Below are 21,099 nucleotides of genomic sequence, written 5' to 3' on the forward strand. Positions count from 1 at the left end.
CATATCCCATATCCATAGTTCTAGAGCTAGCAAAGTGCTTTTTTAATAATAACCTAGGCTAAAGTTTATTGATAAATGATAATAGTAATCATAGCTACCATACACTGAGTGTTTCCTGTATACCAGAAACTGAATTACATGGTTCTTATATGCTACCTTTGTATTTTAATTCTTACAAAAAACTATGGTTGAGGAGTATTATCTCCATTATACTGATGAGAAAGCTGGTGATGAAAATCATCATATAATTGAAACTAAATTTTAGTTTTCCTTTTTGCTAGTCACTATACTAAGTGTCTTAGCTATACTAAATCATTTAATTTTTATTACTACCAATTGAATTATAGGCCAATATTATTCTACTTTTGCAAGTGAGGAAATTGGAACAGAGAGAAGTAAACTTGCCCAAGGTTACTCAGCTACTATCTAACATAAGTACTTTGACTTCAGAGCAGTGGTCTTAATTATGATGCAGTACACTGTTATTTAAACACTGGCCTTGGACTTCAACTCCCTATTATTATCCAATATTTAATAGTCTATAATGATTACACGACTTACAAAAATTATTCCTCTTCTAAAATTGTAAGCCATATTTGTCAGGCTTTTTTGTAATACACCATCTAGAACGCAGATATTTAACAAACAGATACACGGAGAAAGAAGCATATCTAGAAATTGAAAAAAATAATTTTACTATGACTTGAGAAATAAAAATAAATTTCATTAATTGAAAGTATTTTTAAGGAGTATATTCTATTAGTCCCCTAGGCAACGTTATTCATTTGCACAGTGGTGCAAGGCCATTGGCCTATATTTAGAGGATATTTTAAGAAACTATCTCTATGAATCTTTGTGCTTTACTTGCATATGGCTGCTGATGAGGTAGTTGTTTATATTTCACAATGTCTTCTTAATTGGAACCATTGGGGAAATGTCTCTCTGATCTCATTTTCATTAAAAGTTGTGCTTCCCCTGAGAAAATGATTTGCTTTAATTTTATGAACCTTGTAAATCATGTAACATATTTTGATTACCCCTTCATACTGGCTGCCAAAAATTGCAGAGACAAATTTATAACATACCTAAAGCAAATATTTAGAGAATCATAGCCCATATTTGGTATACTAACTTCAGTAAAAAATATATTTTGCATTCCTACATTTATTTCATCATGAATGCTAAAGTATCTTTGCAAGCCAAGGCTATGTGAATATTATCATTAGTGTTCATCTGACCCAGTAGATGAAATCTACCCCAATCAAGTCGACTTGATTAAAAAAAAAACCTGAAAAAAATATAATCTATTTTTGGAGATTAAGAGCACAGAGGGCCTAAAATGGAAATAACCAAACCATGAGGGTTCTTGAATTTGCAGAATGTAAGAAAAGGAAATGCTATTTTGTAGGGAAGGACTAAATGTGAAAGTACAACACAATTATTTCAAATAGCAAAAGCTGTGATCTTCACTAGATGTTAGTGGCTAAGTGCACAGACTCTGAAGCCAGACCTCCTGGGTTCAATCCTATCTCTTATTAAAAGAGCTAAGTGAGTTACTTAGCATCACTGTATCTCAGTTTCCTCATTTGTATACTAGAGATAATAGTTCCTACTGTATAGGAATTGCTGCAATGATTAAATGAATTTACATAAACTTCTTAACTGTGCCTGTCATAAGCACTATAGTTGTTAGATATTATTTGCTGGATTTTCCACAAGTGCTAATATTATCAAGAATGATATTAACAGTAGAGATAGAAATGACCTAAAGTTAACATAGTCAGTGAAAGAAGAAAACTAACTGGGAGGTCAGTTTATGATGGCTTAGGGAGGAGTGGTAGGAAAAGTCCTTCAAGGCAATGTGTGCTTTGAAAGATGCAAGAGAAAAAAAACCAAAACCCAAAAACCAAATGGAAGATTCTACAGCATCAAGCAGGACAATACTCCCACCTCTAGATTCTGGAGTAAAGGGTGTGATGAAAGCCAGGTCTCTGAGAAGGCTGCAGGGGAATATTAACAGTCTCAGAAGCTACTTTTCAGTTAAGAAGGTAATGGAAAAAGCTACGTAAATTTGGGGATTATAGGGGCACCTGGGTGGCTCAGTTGGTTTAACATCTGACTCTTGGTTTCAGGTCAGGTCATGATCTCAAGGTTGGTGGGTTTGAGCCCCGCATCAGGCTCCACTTTTGGGATTCTCTCTCTCTCCAACCTCTCTGCCCCTCCCCCACTTGTGCTCGCTGGCGCTCTCTCAATAAACATTAAAAAAATCAAAATTTTAAGATTATAGGTATTTGTTATTGCCTATCAAAAGTTAGTTTGAAACTAGTTTTCTTATACTCCTTCCCTTCTCTGTGCTAACAACTGCCATGATGTGTTTCTTAACCATTTCAATTCTTCCTAAATGAGATATTTTCCATTTTCACAGACATTACAAGCCTCTTCTGAATAGCTAGATGCTTAAGTTCTCCAACTACTTACATACTGTGACCTACTACCACTTCTATGTTAGATGCTTCACATATGTGCTTCCTTTTTTATATTTTTTTAAAAATTTGTTTCTTTTTGAGAGAGTGAGCAAATGAGCAAGGAAGGGGCAGGGAAAGAGGGAGTGAGAGAATCCCAAGCAGGCTATACACTGTCAGCATAGAGCCCGACGTGGGGCTTGAACTCACCAATTGTGAGATCATGACCTGAGCTGAAACCAAGAGTCAGGTGCTTAACCGACTGAGCCACCCAGGTACCCCTGTGCCTCCTTCTTATACCTAAAGGGGAAACGACTGCTTATTGTGCATAGTGTCAATGTGAAGGAAATGATTCCTTCCACAGTTTATACTGGAATTCTCCCAAGGGAATAATTGATATTATCTGTTAAATTTCATCTCTTTGAAAAGCATTATGCTGCAAATACATCATCTAGAATACCAGACATCATCAATAACACCACTTCAGAAATCATTGTGGAGTAGAAGATAAACTAAGATATTTTATTATTGATTGGTAGGCATTTACATCTACATTTTTCACCTTCAAATAATAGGAAGCTGAGAAGAAAACATGGATCCAACATGAATTTTATTTGGTATGTGAGGCAGAAAAAAACCCAGAGATGTTGGAAATATCCAAGATACCTGGAGGCAATCACTATTAAATATTGTCCATTTCACTGAAATGATTATTAAATGTGCCCTTAAAGCTTGTAATAAGAATATTCCAGAACTCAATTTTGGGTCTGAGCACAAAGTTCCACCTGAGAATACTTCAGGAGAGCAGCATTCTCATGAAAGTCAGATCTTAGTTAATGTACTAAAGTGACAGAAAAGCCAAACGAATTTAAAGATTAGAGGGTTTATTGGTCAATCCACAGTAATTTCAGAGAGTACAATGGAAAGATTTTGTAGAGCTCAGATTACAAGATACACACAGGGGTGGTGGTAAAATAGGTGCTCTGGGAGTTTTGGGTTTCTGGAAGTTAGATGTGAATGGCCATAAGGCATGGAGAGATTGCTCTTGAAAATTGTTTAAAGAAAGGTGGTCTATCTATTTAAGCTGAAATTAGTAATTGCCTGGCTTCATGAAATCGGGCTTCTGAACAGCAACTCCCTTCAAGGACCCTGGGTGACTGATGGACATGGAAGGACAATCTAACAGGGAACTCATGATAAGTAAGACATCAGTGATACTGCTTTCACAGGCAGCCATAGAAGGCATGACAATACCAGAGACAAATTCTAAGTAGTAATCCTTTAGAAGACTGTTTTTATTTGTGTTAATGTCGTTAAAATGAGTGAGGGTGTATATTAAGTGGATTTATCCTGTAAAGGGCCAGACAGGTATGGAATAAATGGATATATCGCTGAGAAGTTTCCCAGTGATGGAACATACACCCTGCTCTTCCTAAATTTGCTAGCTGTTGGAAAGCAAGAAGTCATGAAAAGGCTTACATAAGTAACAAAAAGTAAAATTCTAGGAATAGCACAACTCTTAGGGTTGAAGTATGATGGAATTTGCCCATTAGAGAGGTTGAGAGGTCAAAGTAGCTAGAGTACAAAGTTGTGAAGAGGGATGAAACGGAGCAGCAGGTGTTAAGCAGACCATTTTAGGAGTGGTTTTAAGCCATGGACACACTTTAAGCAGGTGGCTAAAATAATGTCTGCTTTCAAGAGGGCTAGGGGGTGTAGAATGAACAGCTATAAAGCTGTATCAATAGTACTGATCAGAGGAATTTGAGCGAATTGTGGAATTCAGCGGCCAACTGAGACGCTCCTCTCCAATGAACCCAAATTTCTGTAGGATGTGCACCCAGTCCCCTTAATTTCTTTTAATTCTTCAGGGATCATGTTCCGATGATTACTTTTTAACTTGATTTTCCACTGCTGTTGGACGCTTGGTCTGTCACAGTTTACTCCAATTGCTGAACCTCTCTCTGCCTCCAACTTGATAGCCATAGATCGCAGTTCATTCTCCATGCTTCATTCAGTACAGCACTCACACATGACCTTTTGACTTGGTAACAGAGGCTTTTTTGGTGACGAAAAGAGCAGTCCACCAACAGTAAAAAAGAAACCCAAATTGAAATCAGACGTAATAGTGCCTAGTATTTGACTACTAACCCTAACAGCTCAACATTCATATTGTGTCGCATTTCCCCATCTGCTGCCGATAGTGCACATTCTCAACCCTTCAATATCTCTACCTCCCAACTCCTCAGGCTGTTTCCACACCCCGAATTTAGATGAATTCACATGCAGAACACTTTAGCTGTCATTCTGTCACTATTGTATCATCTCCCTCCATTCACGGAAGTATTTTAAACAAAAAGCAACTTACACCAGAGGAAAAATTATGAAAATATTTTTGTGCAGAAGTGACAGCAGTCATCTGCGTGGTTCTAAACAACACGTTTTTATACCTTAAAACAACAACAACCAAAGAAAACAACACACAGGCAGCTACTACCACTTACTGAGAAAACATCAGAGGAAGTTTCTAATAGAGATCAGGAGTTGTATTCAAATGGAATCAATCAAATTGAGTTTATCCCTACCTGCTAACATCTGGGCAATCTGCCAATGCAATAAAAATTCAATAAACTTATAAATTATTACCAAAGCATGCAGGCCTCTTTTTCTACCAGTGTGCATAAAGATTGCTTATGGTATTAAGCATGTGAAAAATTAATTAAAAACTACAACTGTTATTTTTGTAACTATTTATCGTTACTGATTTCCATTGTTTGCTTTAAATATAGTGCTATGGGAGAAATGAGGATAAACAGGGAAAAAATAGTCTTAAAGATTTTAGTTTTAAGATCTGCAGCTGAGACGAGAGAGGAATGTAGCCTACAGGAAGTGCATTTGTTTCTACGTTGTTGTCCATAAATCTAATTATACTTTTACTTCATGATGAACTTTCAAGAACAAAGAAATTTCACTGAGATAACAGAGTATATCTTTATGTATCTTAAAGCAGATTTCCAGGTAGAAGGATTAACATGTACATTTTAAAATAACAGGTACACATTTTTAAACTGGATTCACCAATAAACTCACCATCTTGTGGAAAAACATAGTTGATTTCCAATGCCAATTATGCTTTTGAGTTCTTGAATGAGCCACCGATTCTGGAATAAATACTTGAAGCAGCTTTGTTAGAAAAACCATTTAGGGATAGGACAGTTTTTTGCCAAGTCTAGGATTCATCCAAGCAGTGCTGGCATTAGGAATTACTTTGTATCATACTCGGTAGGTACATAAAAATATAAGTGTCAAAGTAATTTTTAATCCATTTCTGATGCGATTTACCTGAAAATAAAGGATTTCTTTTCAGTCAGTATTGAATTAACTCCTAAGTACTGATGAAATCATTGATTTAACTGTATATGGCATTAGAGTCAGTCCACAAGGGGGCTCCCTTGCTTTAGATTTCCTTCAAAACGGATTATGACACTTTAGATGATTTTTTTTTACCTTTGCAGAATTTAATAAACCAATTTTAAATGCACCAGAAACTCTGAAATCTATTAATGGGTCACATTAACCTTAAAGAAAGAAGTGCAGCCTCCACACTCTCTGGGACATCTGATTTTTCTTAGCAAAAACTTTTTTTTTTTCTTTAAACAAATGTCATACCATTCGTCAACTATCACAAAATCGTGCTTCTCTAAGTTGTATATAGCCAACTCTATCAATGATACACAAATGCTAGGAGACAACAAAACTGCAATGGTTAGTTCTGAGAAACCCCCATGATTTCCACATGACAAAATATGTCAAATGTGCATATAGCACCTGTCATTTTTTTAACATGAGTCAAAGAAAAAAAAAACTATTTTGCTTCTTCCATAAAATAGGATTTGGTGATCTTTGGAAATATCTACTTGACTATGCATTTGTTGGGTTCTCTTTCACCAATCCCACTATTTATTCAATTCCAGAGATTTGCTGGAGTGTGTACTTCATCACAAACCTTGTTTTCAAAACTGGATGGATTTTACAGATGAAGACAAACTGATACCTCCAAGCAGCTTACAGTTTCCTAGTAGGAGTGAAATGATATGTACACAATTGTGTGACAACATGGATGGAGGTGCTGAATATGGGGAGGTTTGTATCTTCACAAGCTAGAAAAACTATGCATCTATGTTTACAAATACATGAAATATTGCATAATTCAAATATGAAGAAAATTTTTGCTGCTTATTTGTCTTATACTAGTCCCTGCTGGAGATATTTTTTGTGCATCCTTTTATATAATCTTCATACCCTAAACCATGCCATGGCCTATATTTCTATCTGTTGAGCTCTTATTTCCCTGCAGACAACAATGGAGGACTAAAAATCCAGTGATGCCCAGTTTGGTCTCTAGGTGGCAAACAAGCCCTTTTTTGTTATGAAGCAGAAGTCCCTATCCTGTTCCATCCCCTTTTCTAAGAAAGTAAAATTCCTCAGGAAATGATAGGAGCTTTCAAATCTCACAAAATTCTGTGAGTAGCAACACAACTTAGATGTTAATTCGAAAGAGGAATAAAACACGTGACTGGAAGTTTTATGTTACCAAGAACAACTCTCAAATAACTGAAATATTTTTATACTGAGGGGAAGGGACTAGGAAGAGATAACATGGAATTGGAATATTGGAATATAAGCTGATTCTGGAAGGTAAGCTATAAAAGGACAAGGATCCTTATGTTTCTGTTGCCCCATTTCTATATTCCTAGCGCCTAATATATAGCAAACATTATTTGGTCAATAATCTGCCTCCCCACTTTCTTCTGTTATGACTTAGAGAATAAATATTTTTGAGTTTGTTAGCCATACTGGGCCTGTCCCAACTATGAAACTCTGTTTTTAATTTGACAGCAGCCATGTCCAATGATAATAATAAAAGAATGAACATGGCTATGTTCCAGTAAAATTTATAAAAAACAGGTGCCCAGCCCATCGTCTAGGTTCTTTGGCTCTCACTACATATCTTCTTTCTTGTTCCTTAGTGGCTCAAGAGTTTATAAAGTCATACTTCATGGCTCATGGCAAACCAGATATTCTGGGAGTATAGAACCATGCCTTAAAATTTACAATGGGATCTTTTTGCTTAGACAATTTATTAACAGAGGTCTAATTTTATTAGACAATTTATTACCAGGGCCCAATTTTGTCTCTTCTAAAAGCAGTGGTCCTTTGTGAGTACCTCTAACTGGACTGAACCAGCCTCTCTAATCCCACATTTTAAGTTGATAATAGTCGTTGAAAATGAGTAATAGTTGCCTATCACATAGCAGATTAAAGCAGAGGTCTTTACTATCTGACGGTTTTCAGTTTAAATGTTTGCTTGCCCTATAACACTTCTGTTACAATAGTCACTTGAAAAAAATGTACAATAAAAAACTGCCTCCAAACTTCTCTCAATTTATATGGCTCAGCAAAAAATAATATCAGCCAGAGAGTACATGAATTCCTAAAGAAGCAAGTTTAGTAGCCATAACTGTGCAAATCCTGTTACCTTCATTCTCTGCTCCTCCATCCCTGTATCCCTAACGTCAGATCTTTACTGTAGTATCAGTGAAAAAGAGATCACTGCAATCAACCTAATAAACAGAGATATACTTGGAAAAAGAACAAGGGTGCACATTTATTTGCACACCTATTTCTAATTAATCGTTGACATCTGATGGTAAATTTAATGTGTCAACTAGACTGGGCCACAGGATACCCAAGTATTTGCTCAAACATAATTCTGAGTGCATCTGTGAGGGTATTTGGGGATGGGATTAACATTTAAATCAGTAGACAAAGTAAAAAAAGATTGCCCTCCACAATGTGAATGGGCCTCATCCAATCAGAAGCCTAATGAAACAAAAAGCCAGAACTTCTACTGAGAGAATTCTTCCTGACTAAAGTTCTTTGAACTTGGAGATAGTCTTTTTTCCTGCCTTTGGATTGGAACTGAAATATAAGTTCTTCCTGGATATTAATCCTGCTGAAACTTTAGATAGGAGCTTCACCATTCTCTCTCTCGGTTCTTAAGACTTCAGATTCAAGCTGGAATTAAGCCATTGGCTCTTCATTCTCCAGCTTGATGACTCACCCTGCAGATGCTGGGACTTCTCAGCCTCCATATTCATATGAAGCAATTACTTATAACAAACCTCTACGTAAGTCTTTAATATATATACTATATACTATGTAATATACACATACCCCATTGATTCTCTGGAGAAAACTATATACACACACGTGTGGTTTCACTGGGTACCGAGCTCCCTTTCACAGTCCAGATACTCTCCTATACTCTCTGTGCTTCATCTGTGAACACAGACTCAAGAGCCTTTCTCTGCTTTGACTAGGAATTCAATGAACGCTTCACTTCTTTAGGATATTTACTACAGCTGAAATCTTGATATTCTTATCTCTACAATGAATGTTTTCACTATTCAAGTTGAGTATAGGAAGGGAACCTACTTCTTCTACAGGTGAGCACATACCAGAGGAGGATGATGTGGTTGACATTCCAAATTGGAACATCATTGTGTTTTCCTAGTACACTCTGGTGAAGCTGAATTCTAAAGATATTTTAATTTTTTAGGGTTTCATAGAAAATCAACATTATGAAATTTTTAAATATATTCAATCTTCCACCTAATTCTCTAATAACTCTTAGAACATGGCATTGATGCAATTTAGAAATCAAGAAATGCTATTGTTCTTTTGGTTGGTTGCCCAATTTCTTAAAGTTTGGATTGACTTTATAAGTCTCCAGCTTGTGGATATATGCTGATTTGTTTAATCTACTTAATGGATAAAAAAGTGTCTTTGAACTGCACTGACATTAGTGATGAGGCTGAAGAAACCAAGGCATTTGGTTTACATAAAGTTCTATTGAAATGTCTGGAACCAAAGCAGCAGTGTGTATTTCAAGGCTGTTTAGAAAACAAGACATAAATCTTTACTTGATAAGAGGAACAAATCAATAGAAAACAAAACACATTTATATGCTCCTGATAGCAATACAAATGGGGAATAGAACACTCAGCTTAACCTATTGCTCAAGAAGAGCCATTAAACTCTGTCGTACACAGTGAATATCATTCAGGAATTTTGATACTTTTTTTGAAGGGCTTCTATTTTTTAAGTACCTCTAGCCCCTCTTGTATGAGTTGAAAATTTAATAAGTTTTCTTATTTTTAACACTGTGAGATTTCCCTGCAATGTGCTGAAACAAACAGAAAAAGGAAACAGTGTGTTCTCTTACAACTAAAGAAAATCTACCTTGGCATTCATAGTTTGCTAGGCAAAGTAATTGGTTTTGCTTTGGTTTTTGAAGAGCTAGAAAGTATGTAGTGAGGAAAGAAAATAACTGTGACCCAATACTGAATATTAAATCAAATTAACAGGCAAAGATAGAGTCATGACCCCAGAGATTACACAATGAAGGAAATTTCCATCAGATCTTGAATTTGATTTATATCTGTTAGTAATTAAAATAATGAAGAATTATCTTTGTGTTATACTCTCTTAACCCTGTCAAAAAAAAAGCTTTTTTTCCCATTTTCAAATGGTTCTATAGAAAATTCCTAGTGATTTACTACTTGAAACGGAATCTAGCATTGTGAAAAATGAATTCCTCACTGCAACTCTTTCGTCTTATGCTCTCAGTAGACATTAAGTTTGTGCTTCAGAAAGTGATTGTACATAAAAGCAGGGAGAGGCATAGATCCTATATTCTTCTTCTAAGACTGAAGCCTTGCAAAGCCAGGTTTCATCACCCCGTTTTAAATCCCATGGGATTTTGGACATTCCATTTAGAGATGGATTTTTTAATTTTAAAAAATCCCCATGTGTTCTTTTATACATTATAATAAAATACGTTTATCTCTGGTCACATAGCACAAGCTTGTTGCTTCTGCTCTGACATGGTTAGTTAGCACACTAAAGGGTATTTAGAAAGTACTCAGATATGGTGTGGCCATGGGTCACACAGATGTTGAGAAGTTTCCTCTGTGCAGTGTGAAGCAGCAAGTGTGATTAAACTATGAAGTAGTATTTCTAATCCAGTGCCAAAAAAAAAAAAAAAAAGAAAAAAAAAAGAATGAGCAAAGGAAATATTTTTACTCAATTTTGCTAAATTTAAAACTTTTTGATTTCTCCCTTGGTCTTGTACCCCTTCACCTTCTTATGTTTACACTGATATTCAAACTGGTTCCAATTAAATGAGTTTATTGGTGCACAAATTCTAATTTCTTTGAGCAAGTAAAAACAAACATTCCTATGATAATAAGGTGTAGGTGTGTTGTACCAGTACATGAAATGAATTCACAAAAAAGTTACTTCTTATAAAACAGAACTTAAAAAGATTCACATCCATTAAAAAGATTTTTAATAAAAATAGTAGGCTCACAAGCCTATGGCCTTGATTCAGCTCTTAAAATGTCCTATCCAGAAACATGAAAGGTGGCTCAGAGATTGTCTACGTGATCAGATGGAATGCATTTAGAGGGACAATGGAATTATCTCCAACTTACTAGCTTTGCAATACTATTCTAAAAACAAACTTATGTAAAGCCTTTTTTCCCCAAGGTGAAAAACTTTTATATTCAATTTTTAACCTATCTTTATAATTAAATGCTATAATTAATAATTGCCTTAATAAAATAGAATTCTCCATTTAATAGGTTAAATATAGAAAAGAACAGATAGGCTAAACATCCACCATTTTTTGGTAAGAAATATACACTCATGAGTCCTCTCATATATATTAACTGCTACGTTATACTAGAGTGCATATAGATACACACCCAGGGTTCATAAAACCTATACAAGAATGCGGATTTCCTTGTCCCCAGTAATGTTCTTTACCACAGATTACTAGAATGATCTACACAGTTATTCATATGCAGTCAACACAGAGTTGACAGTCATTTAATAATCTCAAAACAAATGCAAAGTTGATGGTTAGATAATGCATCACAGAAGATCTGTGGGATCTTTTCCAGCATCTAATGTTAGTGCCCATTTTGCAAAGGATTTTAAGCAATCTTTGAGGACATGGCTTATTTTTTCCCCTTTGAGTTTGCCTTCCTTTTTTGAGATGTGCTCCTTTTCTATTTTTTTTTAGCTCTATCAATCCTGCAGGGTTAATATCTGCCTTTCTGACCATTTTAGGATTCTGGATGCTCTTATAATCTGACAATGGTCAGATTTTTGCTATTAAATTTATATTGTAATATTGTAATTAACTTTATATTGAATTTATTTCCTAAAATTGGCCATGTACTTCTTAAGGGAAGTGACCACATGTTAGATATTTTTGGACTTCCTTTGAATCACAAAGTGCCTCAGTGGAAGATCAAGGAATGCATAAATGGATTTATAGTTATTTAAAAACTTTAACCTGTTACCTGTACCAATTCCATTTGCTTCTTCTATGTCTCAGAGCAAGTACAAATGATCAAGAGTTGTTTTATTCTTAGATTGAATTCATGAATTCTACTCCATAATGTTGGCATCAATGGATGTCAGAATATTCAAGAAAATAATTTTTTGCCCATTATGATGCCCATTAAACTTTTATTAATGATTTTAATACAACTAAAAGAAGCAACCAGTAAATAATTGGTTGGTTGAGAAATTCCTAACTTCACACTTCTTGATAGTTTAAATTATTGATCTTATTTGCCATGGTGCTGGCATTTGACCAAGTATCCTGCCAAGTTAGTAATTAAAATACAAATTGGTTTTATGAATCAAAGTGCTTTCTTTCTAGATAGATAAATCCTCAGGGACACTGGCAATTGATATCATACACACTTGTAATGTCAAACAAGAAAAGGTTAGTTGCAATTATAGACAGAAAACCATTAGTGGGGCTTTGGATTGTACTGATACAATTACTCTAGCCTGGGATTCTTGGTCTAAGCACTATTGTCCATTGAAATAAAATTTGCCAGAAAATCTGCACTATGAAGCATTTAGGTGATACTAATCCCCTTTAAAATGAAGATAATGCGTCTCATATTGTCTGTGTTGATTTATAAATCTATAATTTCAAACTCTGAAAAATAAACATCTCTCATGATGGTTATGTTCCCTTTCTATTCTTGACAGGCCTATTTCAAACAGACCATACCTGGGGAATGAACTACATTACAAACCTCTAAAGTCCTAAGTATCATGCTGAGGATGATATTGCCTCAAAAGTAACTTTACAAACTCAGTACACATATTCCACTTGAAATTGGGTGTCTTCTTCCCTCCTACCTATTAGTGGAAAGAGGCAGGAGTGCCTAGAGGGAGAAACCAGGTCCTAGATGGGGAGCACAAGGGAGTTACACGTTTCAAAAGGGCACGGAACAACTATTCTTAGAGTCTGGGTATGTATGGAAAAGGAACAGGCTGTAAGTATAAGAACTGATGTGATACACCACCTTCTGGATGTTGTTTCCTTTTTTCCTTTTATATTTCTCTTCATCCTGGTTACTGAAAATAGAATGAGAAGGGGAAAGTTACAGTAGAAGGAGTGTCTCAGCCTCATTTTCAATTAGCAATAATCGCTCCTCGGATAAACCTCATTGGCTACGATACTGCCACTGCACAAAGCGTCCGCCTCATTTTCAAGCATATCCTTACTGAGGTAGATTTCATTATGACTTGCGTGAGAATTGCTCCACTTCTTGTTACATACATATTTTCTTCATCATTTAGATACTCCTTTTCCCATGTGGATTTTCTGAAAACCAAAGGTACATCCCAGCTACCTTTTGACATAAATAAAAGATGCAGACCGCTTCTTCTGTGTTCTCCTCTGTATTCCAGCATAAAAAGGAAGTGAAGAAGCCGGGACTCTAAATGCGAGGTCGTATGCAGGGTTGGAGTCTCTAGCCAGTGGTTCTCCAGCTCTCTTGTTATCTTTTACTGTTTGAGTCAAATTAGGAGACTCCAACAAAAGTACTACACACAGTTCATTATTTGGTTCATGTATGTTTTAAAAATACTTCTAAAATTGTGAAATATTGGAGAAAGTGATGAGGTTGAATATTAAGTTGACTTCAGAAAACAAGGAAAGGGAGATCTTAGATGGGCTATTATCATGGCCTCATTACTTGACATCCCAAGTAGACACAGGTGGTAAGACACGAAGAGTAAAATATTAATCCAATAATAAATTCAGTTAAAATAATCCATTTCGGTTATGTAGCATATGTTCACATCTTGGTGCAAAAGTCCTTTGGATGGAAAGTCACCCACCTTTTCCCAGGAGTCCAAAGGAAGGAAGCCCAACAGGACTATGAAGATGACAAATGACAAATGACTGTAGGATGAAGATTGCTCTTTTCTCATCTGCCAATTTAAATGTATCCTTCTAACTATATGAATGTTACTTAATACTGGAGCTTAGTTAAAAAAAAAATACAGAGAGAGAGAGAGAGAGAAAAACAGACACTGACCGGGTCTGTGACGTAGCAAGGACAGCTCAGTGGTTTGAACTGGAGGGTTGGTGGATAGCAGGTAAGAAAGAATTCCCCTACACAACCAGAGAGCAAGAACAGTTCATGCAGCCCCAGGTTGTAGATGCCATTCTTAGATAACCCATATACAGACCAATGGGGAGATGACTTGTATTATCTGAATCAGAATTTTCAATAGAGAAAAACAATCTTTTTTTCTACTTCTAGAAGTATTATTTGCCACTAAAAAATCTTTATTATTTATAATAACAAAAATGTGTATTCTTCAGGAATGCTGTCAAGGCTACAATTGTATTTTCTCAAAAATTTTTAACACTCACATCAGGTCAAACAAACCATCAGGGGTCTCAAGCCAGCAGAACCATCACATATGAAGAAGGGGCGAAACTGGCTATTCCAGAAAGGAGGTTTAGGAGGAGGTAGGGATGCAGGAAATAGAAGAAAAATTCTTGCCCAGTATGTGATGACACCTTAGCTTCCTTCAAAATTTTAGTAAATTAATACTCATGAAGTGTTTCAAGCAAGTCATTTTGTTGGGGGATGAAGGATATGAAAGAATTGGTCTTCATGTTTAGCTTGATGCAGGAGATGCTGTGTCAGCAAATCGGGAACAGGAGTACACAGAAAGATGGGGAAAGAAAATTGTATAGAATTTGAAAAATTTCAGAAGCTATGCATGTGGAGGGGGTAATCTGAACTAGTGTATGACATGACGTTGGGAGTTAAATCCAAATTTATCTGCAGTGGGCTTTTAGCTAACTGGTGGTTTATAATATAGAGTCACTTTTTTAAAATCTAAATCTATGTGTGTGGATATGTGCTTATGCGCAATTGAGATCTCACTATATATAAATGTCTTCATTTTTTGAGGCTATAATTTGTTCTAAAAAAAGCTACAAATGTACTAGTAAACACGATTTCTATAGTATTTTGTAAAAGGAACACTCCATATTTTATTTAAAATTTCTGCTTAGTTTTTTTCAGACCAGTTTGGAATTATATTTAATGCTGTAATAAACCACCATGTACTTAAATAGTTTTAAATATGATCGCCTCCTTTGGAGAAATTCCTGGAAGTTTTACCTTTAACGATATTGATACCTACTGACAAATCACTTTCCAGGAACTTACCACTTTCTACTCACCCCAGAAACTGGAAAATCTCCTTTTCATCAACTTTCAGTGGAAGGGAGTACTATCAAATTTTGATTTTTGGTATTTTCAATCTGGCAATATTTTTTTTTTAATTTAAATCTGGGAGGGCCTAGGTGGCTCTGTCGGTTCAGAGGCTGACTTCAGCTCAGGTCATGCATGATCTTGCAGTCTGTGAGTTAGATCCCCATGTCAGGCTCTGTGCTGACAGCTCAGATCCTGGAGCCTACTTCAGATTCTGTGTCTGCCTCTCTCTGCTTGCACTCTCTCTCAAAAATAAACATTTAAAAATGTTTAAAAATAAATAAATTTGGCATCTGGTGGCTCAGTCAGTTGAGTGTCCAATTCTTGATTTTGGCTCTGGTCATGATCTCATGGTTTACAAGACTGAGCCTTGCATCAGCCTGCTTGGATTCTCTCTCTCCCTCTCTCTCTGCCCCTCCCAGCTCACATTCCCTTGTTCTCAACATAAACACGAAAAAAAATTTTAAAAATTAAATTTGACCACTAATAAACTAACAGTATGAACATGTTAATTTTGGGGAGGGTCTTGGTTTTCTAATGGATTTGTATAATATTTGTATAAGAATATTAATGAATATTAAATGTTTCAGACATATTACTTGGAGCTATATTAATACAAGTATTTTTGAAAAGGTTTCTTCGAAATCTAAATGAATTAACTTTATACCTTTTGGAAGAGTTCCTTATGTTTAGAAAGTGCTACATATATTAGCTTTTTATGATTATTAGTACTTCACTTACAAATCATAAATTATAAAAGAACTTACAAAATTCTTACCATTGAAGATATCTTAGCAACTATGGAGAAAAATGGTAATAGATACTTTTACTATTGGATAAGTTAGTCTAATTATAAAACATGTTTTTTAAAAATATTTTTATGTACTTTTGAGAGACAGAGCACAAGTGGGGGAGGAAGAGAGACAGAGGGAGACACAATTTGAAGCAGGCTCTAGGCTCCAAGCTGTCAGCACAGAACTTGATGCTGGGCTCGAACTCACAAACGTGAGATCTGACCTGAGCCGAAGTCAGACGCTTAACCAACTGAGCCACCCAAGTGCCCCAATTATGAAACATGTTTTAAAGAAACAAGTAAAATAACCACTCTGGCTCAAGTTGGGGGAGGGGGGGAGGGGGGAAGAAGTGCCACCAACTCAGTTTTTCCTGGTCTTCAGAGTGATCCATCTTCAAGACACCTCTTAAGAACTTCCAGTGTCACTGAACATCAAGTACTAAACACCATTACCAAAGATCAAATCCCTCATTTAAAAATAAGATTCAACCATCCCTGAGAAACAAATTAACAGTCCTTGATCATACAAGTTAAAAGAGGCACATACTTTTATATTCTTTCTTTGCAGTTGGTACAGAATAAAAGAAAATCGATGTAGTATATTCTTCAAGAGTATGAAGTAAAAGAGTCCTTATTTCAAAACATTTTGTAAAAAGAAAATCAGGAACTATTTGCCTGGTTATTTGTTTTGTGATACTGGTAGTGAAATGGATGTTAATTTTCTAGAAAAAGCTATATTTCAGCCATCCAAAAATTTTGACTAGAATTACACATTTAATTCTAATTGCATAAATATAATTAAAATACTAACTCAACAGTGATTCATATTTAAAACACAAATCATTCACAGAAGTATAAATTATATGAACTTATATGACACACACATAAACACAAAGACATTTGGATATCAGAAGAAATCTCAAAGTCACACCAATGAAACATTTTTCTTTTCCAAAGGGACTAATAAATATCTCATACTTTATTTTATTGCTTAGCTTCATTATTATTTTCATTATCTACCTGAAGAATTGAGAAATCACAGTACTTTTACTTATTCTTCTCCTACCAAACCCAAAGTGTCAATGATATTGACATTTTCTGCAGAGAAAGGCTATTTTAGGTGACTAGTGTTTGCTTTAGGGTTGCATGTGATAAACAACAAGCTAAATGCTAATGCTCACAAGTTTAATATATTTTTCTGTTTTGCTTCTCTTAAGGTTGCTTTGTGAGGTTATTGTATAGGTTACACTTTTAGAGCTCTCTAGAAAACCCAAAGAGTACTTTATTCTTTTGGATTTGAGAGTTTAACTACAGGCACACAACAATGTGCAGTCCATCTTTATGCAAATAGCTTAAAAGGCAGTGTGTCTGAAGGGCTGGTTTACGGCATTATTTCGTTTTATATCTTTGCAATCAACACCATACAGCTAACATGGCCATGTAAATTCATGAGAGATTTTTCTACTGAAGCCCAAACAAGGTCATCTGCTTTTGAAGATCGGAGTGAGATAAAAGTGACACTACTAAAACAACCTGCACAGCCTCTTTTTTTAAACTGCTGACTCTACCTTTGAAAGTAGATCATTGATTTCCCCCCTCCAAATTTGGATTTCTAATGCTAATTCTAATGAAGGAATTTTAGACAAGCTCTGATACCAGCAATTCATGTTTATTTACTTTTAGAGAATGTTCTCTGAAACATTAAGTTTCAAAACTTGTTTTGCTTTCCATGTTAGAGTTAGCTTTTTCAGGTACATTTATGCATGGAGGTAAATGGACATTACGTTTTTGTGTGTCTTTAGGATGCATTCTATGATGTATACTACAGAATAGGCTGTACTATTTAAAAAAAGCAACTGGCAAATAGATTGAGATATTTATTTTTGAGGAGGGAGGGTAACTGCCTTTATCGCCTTCTATCCTTTTTACATAGTTTTATTTTTTATTAACAATAAAACTATTCAAAATGAAACTTACATTCACTTTTTTCTTTGTGATTTGCAGTAAAATGTGTTTGTGCAAACTAAAGTGTGTTTTGCTAAAGTTTTCCTTTTTTAAAAAAAATATCAGTTTATTATTTTTTTTAATGAGAGAGGGAGAAAAAATAGAATCTTGATACCTAGGCTATACAAACAAGACAAGACCAAAATCAGGCCTCTCTGGCCATGCAGGTAATGATTTAAGAAAACCCAAACTAAAGGTTCTCACATACCTTTTCTTGAATAACCTACAAAATGGAGAACCAAGATCATTATTTTCACATGCCTCAAGATATAGGTAACTTTCATTAAATATTTGTCATACTGTCTACTCATCTTCTATAATTGTATGTACTCCTAACAACACAATGTTAATTCCAATGGCATTTTTAAATATAATTAACAGTGTTACATTAATTTTAGATGTACAACTTACTGATTTGACAAGTTTATACCTTATGTTATGTTCACCGTAAGTGTAGCTACCATCTGTCCTGTTACATAGCTATTACAATATCATTGAGTGTTGCTATTTATACTAAAATTTGTATAGAACCACAGAATAACTAGCCAAAGTAACTCTGAGAAAGAAGAACAAAGCTGGAGGTATCATAATACTGGATTTCAAGATATACTACAAAGCTGTAATAATCAAAACAGTATGGTACTGGCACAAAAACAGACACAAAAATCAATGGAACAGAATAAAGATCTCAGAAATAAATTCACAATTAAATAGTCCATCAATCTGTGTTAAGAAGGCAACAATTTACAATGGGGAAAAGACAGTCTTTTTAATAAATGGTATTGAAAAAATTGGACAGCTACATGCAAAAGAATGAAGCAGGACTACTTTCTAACACCTTACACAAAAATTCAAAATGGATTAAACAAGGGAAACAAAAATAAACTAGTGGGACATCAACATAAAACAAAACACAAAACAGTCCAGGAAACAACAAAATAAAAGACAACCTACTGATATATCCAATAAGGGATTCATGTATAAAATATATAAAGAACTTATAGAACTCGATACCAAAGAAACAATCTGATTTAAAATTGGGCAGAAGACCTAAATAAACATTTTTCCAAAAAAGACATACAAACAGCAAATGGGCACATAAAAGGATGCTCATCATCATTCATCATCAGGAATATGCAAATCAGAACCACAATAAGCTATCACCTTACACCTGTCAGAATGGCTAAAATCAAAAACAAGAGAAAGTATGGACGAGGATGTGGAGAAAAAACACTTGTGCGTTGTTGGTGGGAATGCAAACTGGTGCAGTCACTGTGGAAACAGTATGGAGGTTCCTCAATTAAAAACAGAAGTACTGTGTGATCCAATAACAAAAACACTAACTTGCATCCTTATGTTTATTGCAGCATTGTTTTTAATAGCCAAGACCTGGAAGCAAGCTTCGTGTCCACCGATCGATGACTGGATAAGGAAAATGTGACATAAATGGAATAATATACAGCCATAGAAAGGGATGAGATTGTGCCATTTGAGAAAACATGGTTGAGCTTAGAGGGCATTATGGTAAGTGAAATTAGACTGAAGAAGACAAATGATACCACATGATTCCACTCATAAAAGGAATCAAAAAAATCAATAGAAAGCAGAATCTGACCTATAAATACAGAAAAGTGATGGTTGCCAGAGGGTTTGGGAGTGGGGTTTAAGCAAAATGGTTGAAGGGGAGACACAGGCATCCAGTTATGGCATGAGTAAATCATGGGAATAAAAAGTTCCAACCCCTTTCTGAGATTCTCTGTGCTAACAGAGAACATACTAGCTGACTCAGAAATTAATCCCAAGACTTTCTGCTTACCAGCTTGCAGTTTTTACATACTGAAATTTTTTTCTATTTTCTCACTTGTAATATTTCTAATAGGATGTACTCTAAGCACTTCATGGATTATTCAGTTCACTCTTAACAACCTTACATCTCAGTACTATGAGTTTCCCCGTTCCTGATGGACTAAAGCAGAGAGTAAATAAGTATGTAGTTACTGAAGTCCACAAAGCTAGAATGTGGCAGAGCTGAAATTCAAAGTCAGGCACAGCCTTCATCTACTACATCATATGCCAGTACTGAAATTCTAGAGCACCAGTCCCTTGTGTTTTCTTAAGAAACAAAATATGGAGTAGGGAGAGTAGATGAGCACACTAAAATTTCCTAGTGGTTTTTTTTTGTTGTTGTTGTTTTGTTTTGCCAACTCTGGATAAGTGCAGAAGTTTTTACAATGTTGACAGACACTCAGGAGAGCTATACGACACTGGTGTGAGCCTCAGAAGAACTGGGATTGAAATTCTACTTCACCTCTTAGTAATTGTAAGAAAAATTTGGGTGAGGCGCCTCATGTCTTTGAGCCTCGGTAGATGAATAAGATAGCTACTTTACCTCACCTACATCATAGGTGGTTATGAGGCATTAAATATATGAATACAGGGCATGGTATACATATAAGGGATTACAGGTAAGAAAAATTTCTCTTTTAAAATTTTTTTGAAAAGTTTAAACTATTGTAGAAAAGTACAGAGATTGAAAGACATGTATTTATCACCAATAATTATGTTTAAATTTTTTCATTTTTTAAAAAGTGGAGAAACAAAATTGTAGCCCCACACCCCCACTTTTTATTTCCTCAAAGTTTATTTCCTACATTCCCTCTCAGAGGCAACCACCATGATAAATTTGGTGTTTTCCAAATTTATTGGACCACGTTTGCACACTTTTACTGAAAACGTCTATACCCTTGTTTCATCACTTTGTGTTTTCACAAATTTAAATAAATGCTGTCAATTTATACAAAGCAATTTTCACACCACAGTATTTTTGAACTCTTCTCTGTACATTTCTATACCTGATTCAAGTGTATGAACATATCACAAATATTTATCCATTTCCTGACTGGTGGATACTTTGTATCCAAATTTAGCTATGCTTTAATAAGCAGCTTTGCACACATCCAATACACCCATGGAAAAATTTCTCTACATGTATCCTAGATCAGAGGCATGTCAAGATTTAAGCACAGCACCATAATGTGATAAGCACACCTCATTTTAAAGAGTGTTACATGTTTGGTGTTTCCTGCAATGAAACATTTGCAAGCCTCACATTTCTAAAGCATTCAACAAAACGAATGTTTTGGATCATAGTTCCTTGGTTTAATGA

At 35.2% G+C, this 21,099-nt stretch overlaps 1 pseudogene; it reads right to left on the minus strand.

Annotated features, from left to right (window-relative positions):
* Positions 1-13,022: 13,022 nt before the first annotated feature.
* On the minus strand, positions 13,023-13,093 carry LOC132682484 (U4 spliceosomal RNA; annotated as a pseudogene).
* Between the last annotated feature and the right edge of the window lie 8,006 nt (positions 13,094-21,099).

Source organism: Panthera onca, chromosome A1 (genome assembly GCF_046562875.1).
Source record: "Panthera onca isolate mPanOnc1 chromosome A1, mPanOnc1 haplotype 2, whole genome shotgun sequence".
Taxonomy (NCBI): domain Eukaryota; kingdom Metazoa; phylum Chordata; class Mammalia; order Carnivora; family Felidae; genus Panthera; species Panthera onca.